This window comes from Nannospalax galili, unplaced genomic scaffold (genome assembly GCF_000622305.1).
Source record: "Nannospalax galili isolate Female #2095 unplaced genomic scaffold, S.galili_v1.0 scaffold275, whole genome shotgun sequence".
Lineage (NCBI taxonomy): Eukaryota > Metazoa > Chordata > Mammalia > Rodentia > Spalacidae > Nannospalax > Nannospalax galili.
The window spans coordinates 632,352-647,670 of NW_008335440.1; the positions used below are offsets into that span (position 1 = coordinate 632,352).

At 52.3% G+C, this 15,319-nt stretch overlaps 1 long non-coding RNA gene and 6 other non-coding genes across 8 annotated transcripts in view; all 7 read left to right on the forward strand.

Moving 5' to 3' along the window:
* Nucleotides 1–1,389: 1,389 nt before the first annotated feature.
* LOC103731781 overlaps nucleotides 1,390–15,319 on the forward strand; it is a 114,520-nt gene continuing 100,590 nt past the window's right edge. Inside the window, exons 1-6 of one of the 2 annotated variants that reach the window (XR_003849070.1) lie at nucleotides 1,390–2,187; nucleotides 2,607–2,737; nucleotides 4,427–4,566; nucleotides 6,934–7,073; nucleotides 11,963–12,102; nucleotides 14,394–14,534. This is a non-coding gene — a long non-coding RNA (uncharacterized LOC103731781). The remainder of the gene's footprint in view (nucleotides 2,188–2,606; nucleotides 2,738–4,426; nucleotides 4,567–6,933; nucleotides 7,074–11,962; nucleotides 12,103–14,393; nucleotides 14,535–15,319) is intronic. The other variant, XR_001872379.2, reaches the window with a different exon arrangement.
* LOC115069866 lies at nucleotides 2,982–3,075 on the forward strand. Its single transcript, XR_003849100.1, has one exon. It is a non-coding gene; the product is annotated as a small nucleolar RNA SNORD116 (small nucleolar RNA).
* On the forward strand, nucleotides 4,818–4,911 carry LOC115069845. Its single transcript, XR_003849081.1, has one exon. It is a non-coding gene; the product is annotated as a small nucleolar RNA SNORD116 (small nucleolar RNA).
* On the forward strand, nucleotides 7,325–7,418 carry LOC115069856. The gene has a single exon (XR_003849091.1). It is a non-coding gene; the product is annotated as a small nucleolar RNA SNORD116 (small nucleolar RNA).
* Nucleotides 9,836–9,929, forward strand: LOC115069840. The gene has a single exon (XR_003849076.1). It is a non-coding gene; the product is annotated as a small nucleolar RNA SNORD116 (small nucleolar RNA).
* LOC115069860 lies at nucleotides 12,353–12,446 on the forward strand. Its single transcript, XR_003849094.1, has one exon. It is a non-coding gene; the product is annotated as a small nucleolar RNA SNORD116 (small nucleolar RNA).
* Nucleotides 14,786–14,879, forward strand: LOC115069842. The gene has a single exon (XR_003849078.1). It is a non-coding gene; the product is annotated as a small nucleolar RNA SNORD116 (small nucleolar RNA).

A 15,319-nucleotide genomic window follows, 5' to 3' on the forward strand; every position in this document is an offset into this window, starting at 1 on the left:
TCGGTTGTTTTCAGTTTCTAGTGATAATGTACATTTAAATTAACTGATGAAGATCCTAGTTTGAAAAGTGCATTCATTTGTTGCTGAGAAATATATCTGAAACACTGTTGTATTTTATTCATATGAAATGGTATATGCATGTCTTTGTTGTGATGTAGTCAGTAAACCAGTTTTATAGGAGGAATATTTCCAAAAATTTATAGCAAGTTATGGTCATTATTTGCTGTAGTATATTTATGTGTATGTGGTTTGGTATTTATAGCATTTATTAAGTTCTGAGACTTCAGTGTATGCATATTGATATAAAAATATACCTGATTTGTTTTGTTTGATGGGTATAAAAACAATGGAGTATGATGTTCCCTATTTCCCTTTCTCTTTTGCTTCTTCCTCTCCTCCTTTCTACATTGCTTCCTTCCTTATTTTCTTTTCTTTTGTTTTTAGATTAGTTCTCATTATGTAACCTTTGCCTGCTTAGAAACTTAACAGACCATATTTAAAAGTAGCAAATATTGTTTGAATCAGTTTCCCAGTTGTAATTCATAACCCCTTATTAAGGATTTTATATGAGCCCCCTCATTTGAAAATGTATTCTATATTGAATTTATTTTTCCCACTTTCCATTCCTTTTAACACTTTTTTCACTAAAGGTTGTATCTTATATACAAAGTTACTTGACAGTTCTCAGGTAGTACCTGATAAGGATGAAGAATAATGACAGAAATTTTGCTACAGTATGCCAGTGCAATGACTAAAGTATGCTTAAATTTATATTTCTAATTGAGGAAATGTGCTTTGGTGTAGCAGATATTAATTCTCATTTTTTATTTATGATAGTTGGGCTTCAGGCAGGAGAGTTGTCTGTAGTGTATTGTTTCAGGTGGGAGTCTGGAAAGGGAAATACACTAAATGAAACAGAAGAGTTCAGAAGAAGTAAACAGAGGTGCATCTCACAAACAGGACCTCTGAGGCACCACCTCCCATTTTGACTTGCACCATTGGGAATTTCTTGATATAAGACAGATAAAAACACTGGTTAGAGGTGGTAAGATATTTGTAATATTTTTTGTTTAATATTTATTGTAAGACTTTGTGAATTTGTGAATGAATGAATAATTTGTGAATGAATGAATGAATGAATGAATAGGGTAGAAATTAAAGCTGGACATTATAATAGGAAACCACAGTAAACATAAGGGGATTGGCAAGTTTATTCTAAAAAATTCGTATTTCGCAGTGTTGCTCTTTGAATGAATGTGCCTTAATTATACATTTCCATGTTTTCAAAAATTTGAAAATAAAAATATCACTCTTGCTGACTAGTATAATTTTTCCTTTTCTAAGCAAGTAAGTGTGGAATTGTTCTTGAAACATGTTGTATACTAACCCATCTCCTACAAATTCCTATTTTGCATATTTGACATAACCATGATAATATGTTATCATGGCTGCTTTTTTCCCTAAAAAGAGTGTAGAAATGAATTGACATATAGTGTTAAAATTGTAATTTGAAAGTATTAAGGTGTATAATTCATCAAGTATTTGTGACTAAGGGGGAAAAAAGCAAGGGTATACTCATTTCTCATATGAGATTATGAATGTATGAGTATATGAGTGTATCTGCTAAGTGTTCACGCATTTCAACAGGGAAGAAAAGAAAAAGGAAAACAACACAACATAAAGATAGGAAGAAACAAATTTATGTTTCTAATAACATCGCTTTCTATTTTAAAAAAATCCTCCCAAATCTGTGACATTCCAGTAGTAAAAAAGCTTATTAGTTTTAAGTATACAAAGTCATTTCAAAAACTGAAGAGGCTAGAGAGATTGTACAAGAGCATTTCTGCTCTTCCAGATAACTCAACTTCTATTAGCACCACTAAAACTGGGAGGCAAACTCCCACATATAAAACCAGATACCAGATATCAGATACCATCAAAAAGAAAAAGAAAAAAGAAAAGGCTATTTTACGTTTAGCACTGTAAAACACTAATATGTAGAAACAAATCCAATCTGTACCTTTCCTTGTGGTTTGTGTCTTCAGCTCAGGGCATGTTTACATGGATGCAATATAAAGTAGTTTAGGAAGTTGCAAAAGATCAAGGTGGAAAGGAAGAAGTTCCTGATACAGCATCCAGAAGAGTAGAAGAGATCACTTGATGTGTACTGGAACAAGGAGAAGGATGGTAAGATTTGCATTGCCAAAGGTCCTAATAGCTTTCTGATATGGTAGAGTTCATCAGGCTGCATGTACACAGTCCAGGAATATTATTACTAGGTCCATGATTACAGTGCCTGGTCCTGACATTCTTTGAAGTGAAGAGGCCTGTGGGGCCTTCCTGAACCCTAGTCAGGATTCCCTGTCTGGTTCAGTTTTGGCTGAGGCACAAAATTCCCCCAGAGAGCTGCTACCTGGAATGGTTATTCCTGTCCAAAGCAGGACACCCTTTCTAATCCTTGGGGGAGGAACTGTATCAAGGGTTTCACCCTAGGGCCACTGTGAGGAGCCTGTCTACCCACCCAGGGAGCAGGCACTGTGATGCCAACCCCCTTGTACCCTTGTCGCCCACTAAAGCTTCTCATGGGGTCTTTGTCTACTCCTCAGGGGCAGTTCCCATCAGTGACATGACCACAGCTTGCAGCCGGGGCTGGGAATCTTCGCAGGAGAACGGATTCCCCTAACAGGGATTCCGGGAGTCGGAAGCAGGGTCCCTCACCTGGACATCAAGGAGAACGGTAAGCCTTCATCTCCCCGGAGTGCTGGCAATATTCTCATCTGGTATAGCCCTAAGCACCTGAACATCAAAGGTCCTCTCAAGTCGGGCCCTATCAGTGTGCCTGGAGGGCCAGAGGACTCCTGCCCAGTCCGGAGCTTTCCTGGATGCTATGGGTCTTGCAGGTCTCTGCCCACACCCTTAGACACCAGCACCAGGGGCCACTGACCACATCCATGGCCCCGCGGCACACTTCCAAAATGCCTGGATCGATGATAAATACAAGTCAATCATTCCTTGGAAAAGCTGAACCAAATGAGTGAAAACTCCCTACCGTCTCTCTCGTCATGATTGAGGTCCAGCACTTGGGGTAACTGGGAGATCCATGGGGTCACACACACCTAACTTCCCAGGGATCTCAACAAACACTCCTGCGGCCACGTGGTACCAGCGCCTTGCTAGGTCTTGCTTCCCTGGGCCCAGACGTTTGTTTACCCTATTGGGCAGTGCGCCTACATGGCAGGATGGAGAGGAAAGGCCACGCTGGTGGGATTCCTTTCTGCTGAGCAGCCAGGGCCAGGAACATGGGCCTGGGCCAGCCAGAATGCGGAGCCAGGACCGGGACTAGTCAGGCGGGGTCACAGGCACCATTGCACAGAAAAATCCCTAGTGACAGCACTGGCACCAGGGATATGCAGGCAAGAAGGGCCAGGGCTGAAGTTCCTGAGAGCCAAATCCCTGAGGCTCACAGGATAGGTAGACCAGTTCAGACTGTGCCACTGGAACCAGGAGGGTTCCACTGCTGTCCCACACAGCTCCAAGAGCTAGAGGCCCACATGGGACTGTCAAGTGGGAGCCCCACGACCCAGGAGTGCATTGCTGAGGGCTGGGATTTGTCCCCGCCTGTACGCTGATCGTCCTGATGGGGGAGGTGTCAGTCCTTGACCGAGGTGAGGCAGACAGGCCGGTCGCCTCCATCTACACGTTGGTAGGCCTCTCGGAGTCTGTGTGGACATTCGGAGGCCTTGTGTTCACCGACGTGCCTCACCGCACCACCAGAGAATCCCATGACCGTGGGGGACACCTCCCATTCATGGCCAGCAGGCTGAGGATCAGGAGGTCCTCCAGGTAGAGGATCCCCTAATTGGGCCAAGTAGTTCAGGCAGCAGAATGTGGGAGTCGTAGGATCCAGGATCAGGTGGTGACAACTAGCCTCTTCCCTGCAGTGGACACCCAGAGGTACGACTTACCCAAGCAGATGCTAGCTGAAAGCGATGGTGCCCCAGGTGGTCACTTCTGCTCGTGGCATTGTGGAATGTCTTTCTGGTAGAACAATTGAGGTTGGAATCTTTTTGGAATCAGCCTAGGTTTGGGCATGAAGGCACCATAGCACAGGGTGTTTGTGGATGTTCCGTTAGAGATAGCTTGCCCTATCGTACAGTGCCAAGTTGGGGTTGGCAGAGGCACCTGGGGGGCCTAATCAGGCCCTGAGGCCAGGGAAGGAGACAGACAAGGCCCACGCAGGGAACCGGCTGCCACCTCTCCTCCTTTCCTGGGGGAAAACACAGTGACAGATGCTTTGCTGGCATTGGAACCACAGTTGGAAGAGCTGCACTATCCACACACCTAGGCAGCAGGCACTGCGACCCCAAGCCCCTTGTTCTCTGCTCTCCCGCTAAAGCCTCACGTGGGGTCTTTGTCTCCTCCTCAGGGCCAATTCCCGTGGGCGACGTGTCCACAATGCTATAGCCAGAGAATTCGTAACGTAGCGGAAGGACAGATACCCTTGAAAGGGCTTCCGGGAGTCTTCTGTGGGGTCCCTCACCACCCACAGGGTCACCTTGGAGAACGGTAAGTCTTCAGCTCCCTGAGTGCCTGGCGATATTCTCATCTGGTGTAGCCCTGAGCACCTGCACCTCCACAGCCCTCTCGTCATAGCCGGGATGGGCCAATCAGTGTGCCTGCAAGGTCAGCGGACTCATGCTGGTCCTGAGTGTTCCCCGATGCTGTGGGTGTTGCAGGTCTCCGCCCACACTCTCACGCATGAGCCCCAGGGGCCAATGACCATGTCGATGGCCCCACGGCACCCTCCCAACGTGCCTGGATCGATGATGATTCCAAGTCAATCATTCCTTGGAAAAGCTGAACAAAATGAGTGACAACTCCCTACCGTCTCTCTCATCGTAACTGAGGTCCAGCACGTTGTGTCATTGAGTGCTCCACGGGGTCACTCCCACCTTCCTCCCCCGGGGTCTCAACAACCAATCAGCGGTCCTGTCATGCCTGTGCCTTTCTGGTCTCCCTTCCCTGGGCCCAGGCATGTGATTTCCTGTTGTGCCTTGCGCCTAGACAGGAGGAAGGAGAGGAAGGGCCACGCTGGCAGGCTTCCTTTTGGTTGAGCGGCTAGGGCCAGGAGAGCTTTAGAGAAGAAGAGTGGCAGCAAGGCCCGACCAGCCCGAGGCAGGAGGTAGGACCAGGAGTAGTAGTCAGGCAGGGTCCCAGGAACTATTGCACAGAAAAATCTCCAGGGATGTCACTGGCACCAATGATCTGCAGACAGGAAGGGCCAGGGCTGGAGTTGCTGTTAGGCACCACCCCGAGGTTGACAGTGTTGGTAGACCAGTTCAAACTGCCCCACTGAGCCCTGCAGGGATCCCCTGCTGTCCCACACAGCTCTGAAGGCTAGAAGCATGGATAGGAATGTCAGACACAGCCCAGTGTCCCAGGGGCGCATGGCTGAGCGCTTGGCTTTGTCCCCACCTGTACGCTGATTGTCATGATGATGGAGGTGTCCATCCTTGACCAAGGTGTCGCAGCCGTGCCTGAAGCGTTCATCTGCATGTGGGTACGCCTCTCAGCATTTTGTGCACATTTGACGGACGTGTGTTCACGGACGTGCCTGACCCCACCACCGGGGAAAACCATGAGCTTGGGTGAGACCTCCCAATTAAGTCTGGCAGGCTGAGGCCAGGAAGTCTCCCATGCTAGAAGGTCCCCTTATTTGGCCAGGTGGTTCAACGGGTGGATCATGTGTGCAGTCAGCACCGGGATCAGGTGGTGACAGCTATCCTCGCTCCCCTGCCTTGTCCACCCACAGGCATGACTTCCCTCTCCTTCCGTGAATGTAAGTTTCAGTTACAGGTGTTTTTGTCCAAACAGTCCCCTTCCCGTTGCTCTTGGATATATTTTTTTATCCGACCCAGTGAGGGAGTAGAGGCCTCGGCACGCCCTCCAGCCTCTCTCTGTGCACAGCCCTGTAGCCATGACCTCGGGCCTGCTCTATTTTCCACTTGCCCTGGGGGCCACATGTGGTAATGTTGGCTGCTGCAAGCTTCCTCGGAGATTGGGACTGGTAGCACAGTGATTGTTAGGTTATCGGAACTCTGCAGGCGAGCCAGAGCAGGCACCCTTTTGGAGAAAGTTTACTGTTGTACCCAGTAGAGGACAGCGGTCTCTCAGGATAGGTCAGAAGGGTTTACCTGAGCCAAGGGAGATCTCAGTCTCCCTGACTGGTTGTTCCCTGGGGTGGGAATGAATCTGATGTGCACCATAGTGCTTGTGGGATCCAGTGGCAGGGTTGCATTGGTGGCATTGGATGCTGGAAGCCTGGAGAGTGTCGGGAGTGTCTAGGTTTCCAGGTGTCTCCTTTGCCTGACCCGACACTTCTTTCAGGAGCCCGAGGCCTCTGGGGCATCCAGAGCCCTAGAAAGGATACGCTGTCAGCTCCCTGGGAGGAAGGTTGTCCAGGGCTACCGCAGAGGGTCCGTGACATGAGCAGAACCTAGGGGACAGCGATGCTGCTCCGGGTGGTCTGTACTGTTCCTGGCACTCTGGATAGTCTTTGTGGGAGAGCAATTGAGATTGGAATCCTTTTGGGTTCTGCCTACTTTTGGGGGAGAAGGCACGATAGCACAGGGCCTTTGCAGCCGTTCTGTTAGCCATAGCTTGCCCAATCGTATACTGCCAAATAGGGGTTGGAGGAGGAAGCTGGGGGGGCTAATCAGGCCCTGAGGCCAGGGAAGGAGACAGGAAAGGCAAACCCAGGGACCCAGCCCCCCCCCTTACCTAGGGGAAAACACGGTCAGAGATGCCTTTGCTGCCATTGGAACCACAGTTGGAAGAACTGCACTATCCATGCACCTAGGCAGAGGCACTGCAACCACAAGACCCTCTGCTCACCCACTAAAGCGTCGCATGGGATCTTTGTCTCCTCCTCAGGGCCAATTCCCATGGGCGATGTGTCCACAATGCTGCAGCCATAGAATGTGTAACATAGAGGAAGGACGGATACCCTTGAAAGGACTTCCTGGAGTCTTCTGCAGGATCACTCACCACCCGCAGGGTCACCTAGAAGAACGGTAAGTCTTCAGCTCCCTGAGTGCCTGGCGATATTCTCATGTGTTGTAGCCCTGAGCACCTGCACCTCCACAGCCCTCTCGTCATGGACGGGATGGGCCGATCAGTGTGCCTGCAAAGGCAGCGGACTCATGCTCATCCTGAGTGTTCCTGGATGCTGTGGGTGTTGCAGGTCCATGCTCACACTCTCCCGCATGAGCCCCAGGGACGAATGACCTTGTGGATGGCCCCGCGGACCCCTCCCAACGTGTCTGGATCAATGATGATTCCAAGTCAATCATTCCTTGAAAAAGCTGAACAAAATGAGTGAAAACTCCCTACCGTCTCTCTCATCGTAACTGAGGTCCAGCACGTTGTGTCATTGAGTGCTTCACGTGGTTGCTCCCACCTTCCTCCCCCAGGGTCTCAACAACCAATCAGTGGTCCTGTCGTGCCTGTGCCTTTCTGATCTCCCTTCCCTGGGCCCAGGCATGTGATTTCCTGTTGGGCCTTGCACCTATTGGGAGGAAGGAGAGGAAGGGCCACACTGGCAGGTTTCCTTTTGGTTGAGCAGCTAGGACCTGGAGAGTTTCAGGAGAAGCAGAGAGGCACCAAGGCCCGGCCAGCCCGAGGTGGGAGAAGGCCAGGAGTAGTAGTCAAGCGGGGTGCCAGGAACCACTGCACAGAAAAATCTCCAGTGATGTCACTGGCACCAAGGATCTGCAGGCAGGAAGGGCCAGGGCTGGAGTTGATGTTAGGCACCACCCCGAGGCTGACAGTGTTGGTAGACCAGTTCAAACTGCCCCACTGAGCCCTGCAGGGATCCCCTGCTGTCCCACACAGCTCTGAAGGCTAGAAGCATGGGTAGGAATGTCAGACAGAGCCCAGTGTCCCAGGGGTGCATGGCTGAGCACTTGGCTTTGTCCCCGCCTGTATGCTGAATGTCATGATGATGGAGGTGTCCATCCTTGACTGAGGGGTCACAGCTGTGCCTGAAGTGTCCATCTACATGTGGGTACACCTCTTGATATCTGTGTGTACATTTCAAGGACGTGTGTTCACGGATGTGCCTAACCCCACCACCGGGTAATCACATGAGCGTGGGAGAGACCTCCCATTTAAGTCTGGCTGGCTGAGGCCAGGAGGTTTCCCAGGCTAGAAGGTCCCCTTATTTGGCCAGCTGGTTCAAGAGTTGGATCATGTGTGCCATCAGAGCCGGGATCAGGTGGTGACAACTATCCTCGCTCCCCTGCATTGTGCCCCCACCGGCACGACTTCCCTCTCGTGCCGTCACTGTAAGTTTCAGCTACAGGGGGTTTTGTCCAAACAGTCCCCTTCCCTGTGCCCTTGGATATTTTTTTGTCTGACCCAGTGAGGGAGTAGAGGCCTCGGCATGCCCTTCAGGCCTCTGTCCACACACAGCCCTGTAGCCGGTGACCTCGGGCCTTGACTATTTTACACTTGCCCTAGGGGCCTCACGTGGTAGTGTTGGCTTCTGTAAGCTTCCTTGGAGATTGGGACTGGTAGCACAGTGATTCTCAGGTTATCGGAATTCTGCAGGCTAGCCTGATCATGCACCCTTTTGGAGAAAGTTGACAGTTGCAACCAGTAGAGGACAGAGGTCTCTCAGGAGAGGACAGCAGGGTTTTCCTGAGCCAAGAGAGATCTCAGTCTCCCTGACTGGTTGTTCCCTGGGGTGGGATGAATCTGATGTGCACCATATTGCTTCTGGGATCCAGTGGCAGGGTTGCATTTGTGGCATTGGATGCAGTAAGCCAGGAGAGTTTCGGGAGTGTCTAGGTTTCCAGGAGTCTCCTTTGCCTGACCCGACCCCTCTTTCAGGAGCCAGAGGACTCTGGGGCATCCAGAGCCCTAGGCAGGACACCCTGTTAGCTCCCTGGGGAGGCAGGTTGTCCAGGGCTTCCCCAGAGGGCCCGTGACACGAGTAGAACCTAGGGGACAGCGATGCTGCTCTGGGTGGTCTGTACTGCTCCTGGCGCTCTGGATAGTCTTTGTGGGAGAGCAATTGAGGTTGGAATCCATTTGGGTTCTGCCTAGGTTTGGGGATGAAGGCGCAAGAGCACAGGGCCTTTGCAGCCGTTCTGTTAGCCATAGCTTGCTCTATCGTATAGTGCTGAGTAGCGGTTGGAGGAGGAAGCTGGGGTGGCTAATCAGGCCCTGAGGCCAGGGGAGGAGACAGGAAAGGCACACGCAGGGACCCTGGACCCCGCCTCCTTACCTAGGGGAAAAAAACGATCAAAGATGCCTTTGTTGGCATTGGAACCACAGTTGGAAGAGCTGCCCTATCCACCCACCTAGGCAGAGGCACTGCGACCGCATCCCCTTGTCCTCTGCTCGCCCGCTCAAGCGTCACTTGGGGTCTTTGTCTCCCCCTCACGGCCAATTCCCGTGGGCGACATGTTCATAATGCTGCAGCCAGAGAATGTGTAACGTAGCGGAAGGATGGATACCCTTGAAAGGGCTTCCGGGAGTCTTCTGCAGGGTCCCTCACCACCCACAGGGTCACCTTGGAGAACAGTAAGTCTTCAGCTCCCTGAGTGCCTTGCAATATTCTCATCTGGTGTAGCCCTGAGCACGTGCACCTCCACAGCCTTCTCGTAATGGCCGGGATGGGCCGATCCGTGTGCCTGCAGTGTAAGCGCACTCAGGCTGATCCTGAGCGTTCCTGGATGCTGTGGGTGTTGCAGGTCCCCACCCACTCACGTACGAGTGGCAGGGGCCAATGAACACGTCGATGGCCCCGCAGCACCCTCCCAACTTGCCTGGACCGATGATGATTCCAAGTCAATCATTCCTTGGAAAAGCTGAACAAAATGAGTGAAAACTCCCTACCGTCTCTCTCATCGTAACTGAGGTCCAGCTCGTTGTGTCATTGAGTTCTCCACGGGGTCACTCCTACCTTCCTCCCCCGTGATCTCAACAACCAATCAGCGGTCCTGTCGTGCCTGTGCCTTTCTGGTCTCCCTTCCCTGGGCCCAGGCATGTGATTTGCTGTTGTGCCTTGCGCCTAGATGGGAGGAAGGAGAGGAAAGGCCACACTGGCAGGCTTCCTTTTGTTTGAGAGGGTAGGACCAGGAAAGGTTCAGGAGAAGTAGAGTGTCACCAAGGCCCGTCCAGCCCAAGGCGGGAGGTAGGACCAGGAGTAGTAGTCAGGAGAGGTCCCAGGAACCATTGCACAGAAAAATCTCCAGGGATGTCACTGGCACCAAGGATCAGCAGGCAGGAAGGGCCAGGGCTGGAGTTGCTGCTAGGCACCACCCTGAGGTTCACGGTGTTGGTAAACCAGTTCAGATGGCCCAACTGAGCCCTGCAGGGACCCCCTGCTGTCCCACACAGCTCTGAAGGCTAGAAGCATGGGTAGGAATGTCAGACAGAGCCCAGTCTTCCAAGGGTGCATGGCTGAGCGCTTGGCTTTTCCCAGCCTGTACAATGATTGTCATGATGATAGAGGTGTCCATCCTTGACCAAGGTGTCGCAGCCGTGCCCGAAGCGTCCATCTACATGTGGGTACACCTGTCGGCATCTGTGTGGACATTTGACAGACATATGTTCAAGGACGTGCCTGACCCCACCACTAGGGAATCCCATGAGCGAGGGGGAGACCTCCCATTGGAGTCTGGCACGCTGAAACCAGGAGGTCTTCCAGGCTAGAAAGCCCCCTTATTTTGCCAGCTGGTTCAACAGGCCGATAATGTGTGCCGTCAGCACTGGGATCAGATGCTGACAGCTATCCTCGCTCCCCTGCATTGTCCCCCCACAGGCACGACTTCCCTCTCGTGCCTTCACTGTAAGTTTCAGCTACAGGGGGTTTTGTCCAATCAGTCCCCTTCCCCGTGCTATTGGATATTTTATTGTCCGACCCAGTGAGGGAGTAGAGGCCTCAGCATGCCTTTCAGGCCTCTCTACATACACAACCCTGTAGCCGGTGACCTCGAGCCTTGCCCTATTTTCCACTTACCCTGGGGGCCACACGTGGTAATGTTGGCTGTGTAAGCTTCCTCGGAGATTTGGACTGGTAGCACAGTGATTCTCAGGTTATCAGAATTCTGCAAGCAAGCCTGAGCAGGCACCCATTTGGAGAAAGTTGACAGTTGCAACCAGTAGAGGACAGAGGTTTCTCAGGAGAGGTCAGCAGGGTTTTCCTGAGCCGAGAGAGATCACAGTCTCCCTGACTGGTTGTTCCCTGGGGTGGGAATGAATCTGATGTATACCATAGTGCTTGTGGGATCCAGTGGCAGGGTTGCATTGATGGCATTGGATGCTGGAAGCCTGGAAAGTGTCGGGAGTGTCTAGGTTTCCAGGTGTCTCCTTTGCCTTACCCGACTCTTCTTTCAGGGGCCAGAGGCCTCTGGGGCATCCAGAGCCCTAGGCAGGATACGCTGTCAGCTCCCTGGGAGGAAGGTTGTCCAGGGCTACCGCAGAGGGCCCTTGACACGAGCAGAACCTAGGGGAAAGGGATGCTGCTCTGGGTGGTCTATACTGCTCCTGGCGCTCTGGATAGTCTTTGTGGGAGAGCAATTGAGGTTGGAATCCTTTTGGGTTCTGCCTAGGTTTGTGGGCTAAGGCTCCATAGCATAGGGCCTTTAGGGCCGTTCTATTAGCCATAGCTAGCCCTATCATATAGTGCCGAGGAGGGGTTGGAGGAGGAGGCTGGGGAGCTAATCAGGCCCTGAGGACAGGGAAGGAGACAGGAAAGGCACACACCGGGACTCTGGCCCCGCCTCCTCCTTACCGAGGGGAAAACACGGTCAAAGATGCCTTTGATGCCAATGGAACCACAGTTGGAAGAGGTGCACTATCCACCCACCTAGGCAGAGGCACTGCAACCACACACCCATTCTTCTCTGCTCACCCGCTAAAGCGTCGCATGGGGTCTTTGTCTCCTCCTCAGTGCTAATTCCCGTGGGCAACATTTCCGCAATGGTGCACTCAGAGAATGTGTAACGTAGCGGAAGGACGGATACCCAGGAAAGGGCTTCTGGGAGTCTTCTGCATGATCCCTCACCACCCGCAGGGTCACCAAAGTGAACGGTAAGTCTTCAGCTCTCTGAGTGCCTGGCGATATTCCCATCTGTTGTAGTCCTGAGCACCTGCACCTCCACAGCCCTCTCGTCATGGCCGAGATGGGCCGATCAGTGTGACTGCAGGGTCAGTGGACTCATGCTGGTCCTGAGCATTCCTGTATGCTGTGGGTGTTGCAGGTCCCCACCCACACTCTCACGCATGAGTCCCAGGACAAATGACCATGTTGATGGCCCAGCAGCACTCTGCTAACATGCCTGGATCGATGATGATTCCAAGTCAATCATTCCTTGGTAAAGCTGAACAAAATGAGTGAAAATTCCCTACCATCTCTCCCATCATAACTGAGGTCCTGCACGTTGTGTCATTGAGTGCTCCACGGGGTCGCTCCCACCTTCCTCCCCCGGGGTCTCAACAACCAATCAGTGGTCCTGTCGTGGCTGTGCCTTTTTGGTCTCCCTTCCCTGGGCCCAGGCTTATGATTTCCTCTTGGACCTTGCGCCTACATGGAAGGAAGGAGAGGAAGGGCCATGATTGCAAGCTTCCTTTTGGTTGAACGTCTAGGGCAAGGAGAGCTTCAGGAGAAGTAGAGTGTCACCAAGGCCCAGCCAGCCCGAGGTGGGGGGTAGGACCAGGAGTAGTAGTCAGGCAGGGTCCCAGGAACCATTGCACAGAAAAATCTCCAGGGATGTCACTGGCACCAAGGATCTGCAGGCAGGAAGGGCCAGGGCTGGGGTTGCTGCTAGGCACCTTCCCGAGGTTCACGGTGTTGGTAGACCAGTTTAGACGGCCCCAAGGAGCCCTGCAGGGATCCCCTGCTGTCCCACACAGCTCTGAAGGCTAGAAGCATGGGTAGGAATGTCAGACAGAGCATAGTGTCCCTTGGGTTCATGGCTGAGCGCTTGGATTTGTCCCCGCCTGTACGATGATTGTCATACTGATGGAAGTGTCCAAACTTGACCGAGGTGTCGCAGCCTTGCCTGAAGCGTCCATCTACATGTGGGTACGCCTCTCAGCATTTGTGTGGACATTTCACGGATGTGTGTTCATGGACTTGCCTGACCCGGCCACAGGTTTTTCCCATGAGCATGGGGGAGACCTCCCATTGGAGTCTGGCAAGCTGAGGCCAGGAGGTCTCCCAGGCTAGAAGGTCCCCTTATTTGGCCAGCTGAATAAGAGGCGGAGCATTTGTGACATCTGCACTCGTATCAGGTGATGACAGCTATCCTTGCTCCCCTGCATTGTCCCCCCACAGGCATGACTTTAAGTTTTAGCTCCAGGCGGATTTGTCCAAACTGTCCCCTTCACCGTGCTATTGGATATTATTTTGTCCGACCCAGGAAGGGAGTAGAGGCCTCGGCAAGCCTTCCAGGGCTCTCCCAAAACACAGCCCTGTAGCTGGTGACCTCAGGCTTTGCTCCATTGTCCACTTGCTCTGGGGGAAACACGTGGTAATGTTGGCTGCTGCAAGCTTCCTTGGAGATTGGGGCTGGTAACACAGTGAGTGATTCTTAGGTTATCAGAATTCTGCAGACCAGCCGGAGCAGGCACCCTTTTGGAGAAAGTTGACAGTTGCACCCAGTAGAGGACAGAGGTCTCTCAGGAGAGGTCAGCAGGGTTTTCCTTAGCCGAAGGAGATCTCAGTCTCCCTGACTGGTTGTTCCCTGGGTGGGAATGAATCTGATGTACATCATAGTGCTTGTGTGATCCAGTGGCAGGGTTGCATTGGTGGCATTGGATGCTGGAAGCCTGGAGAGTGTCAGGATTGTCTAGGTTTGAGATGTCTCCTTTGTCTGACCCGACCCCTCTTCCATGGGCCAGAGGACTCTGGCGTATACAAAGCCCTAGACAGGACATGCTGTCAGCTCTCTGGGGAGGAAGGTTGTCTAGGGCTACCACAGAGGGCCCATGACATGAGCAGAACCTAAGGAACAGCTATGTAATCCTTTTGGGTTCTTCCTAGGTTTGGGGGAGAAGGCGCGATAGCACAGGGCCTTTGCGGCCATTCTGTTACCATAGCTTGCCCTATCGTATACTGGCGAGTAGGGGTTGGAGGAGGAAGCTGGGGGGAGCTAATCAGGCCCTGAGGCCAGGAAAGGAGACAGGAAAGGCACACGCAGGGACCCGCCCCCCCCTCCTTACCTAGGGAAAACACGGTCAGAGATGCCTTTGCTAGCATTGGAACCACAGTTGGAAGAGCTGCACTATCCACGCACCTAGGCAGAAGCAAGGAGACCGCAAGCTCCTTGTTATCTTTTCGCCCGCTAAAGCGCTGCATGGGATCTTTGTCTCCACCTCAGGGCCAATTCCCGTGGGCGACGTGTCCACAATGCTGCAGCCAGAGAATGATTAATCATAGTGGAAGGATGGATAGCCTTGAAAGGGCTTCATGGAGTCTTCTGCAGGATCCCTCACAACCCGCAGGGTCACCTGGGAGAACGGTAATTCTTCACCTCCCTGAGTGCCTAGTGATATTCTCCTCTGTTGTAGCCCTGAGCACCTGCACCTCCACAGCCCTCTCGTCATGGCCGGGATGGGTCGATCAGTGTGCCTGCATGATCAGCGGACTAAGGCTGGTCCTGAGTGTTCCTGGATGCTGTGGGTGTTGCAGGTCCCTGCCAACACTCTCACGCGTGAGCCCCAGGGACCAATGACCATGTGGATGGCCCTGTGGCCCCCTCCCAACATGCCTGGATCGATGATGATTCCAAGTCAATCATTCCTTGGAAAAGCTGAACAAAATGAGTGAAAACTCCCTACCGTCTCTCTCATCATAACTGAGGTCCAGCACGTGGTGTCATTGAGTGCTTCACGTGGTTGCTCCCACCTTCCTCCCCCAGGGTCTAAACAAACACTCAGTGGTACTTTCGGGCCTGTGCCTTTCTGGTCTCCCTTCCCTGGGCCCAGGCATGTGATTTCCTGTTGGGCCTTGCATCTACATGGGAGGAAGGAGAGGAAGGGCCTTGCTGGCAGGCTTCCTTTTGGTTGAGCGGCTAGGGCCAGGAGAGCTTTAGGAGAACAGAGAGGCACCTAGGCCTGGCCAGCCCGAGGTGGGAGGTAGTAACAGGAGTATTAGTCAGGCGGGGTCCCAGGAATCATTGTATAGAAAAATCTCCAGGAATGTCACTGGCACCAAGGATCTGCAGGCAGGAAGGGCCAGGGCTGGAGTTGGTGCTAGGCACCACCCCGAGGTAACGGTGTTGGTAGACCTGTTCAGACGGCCCTA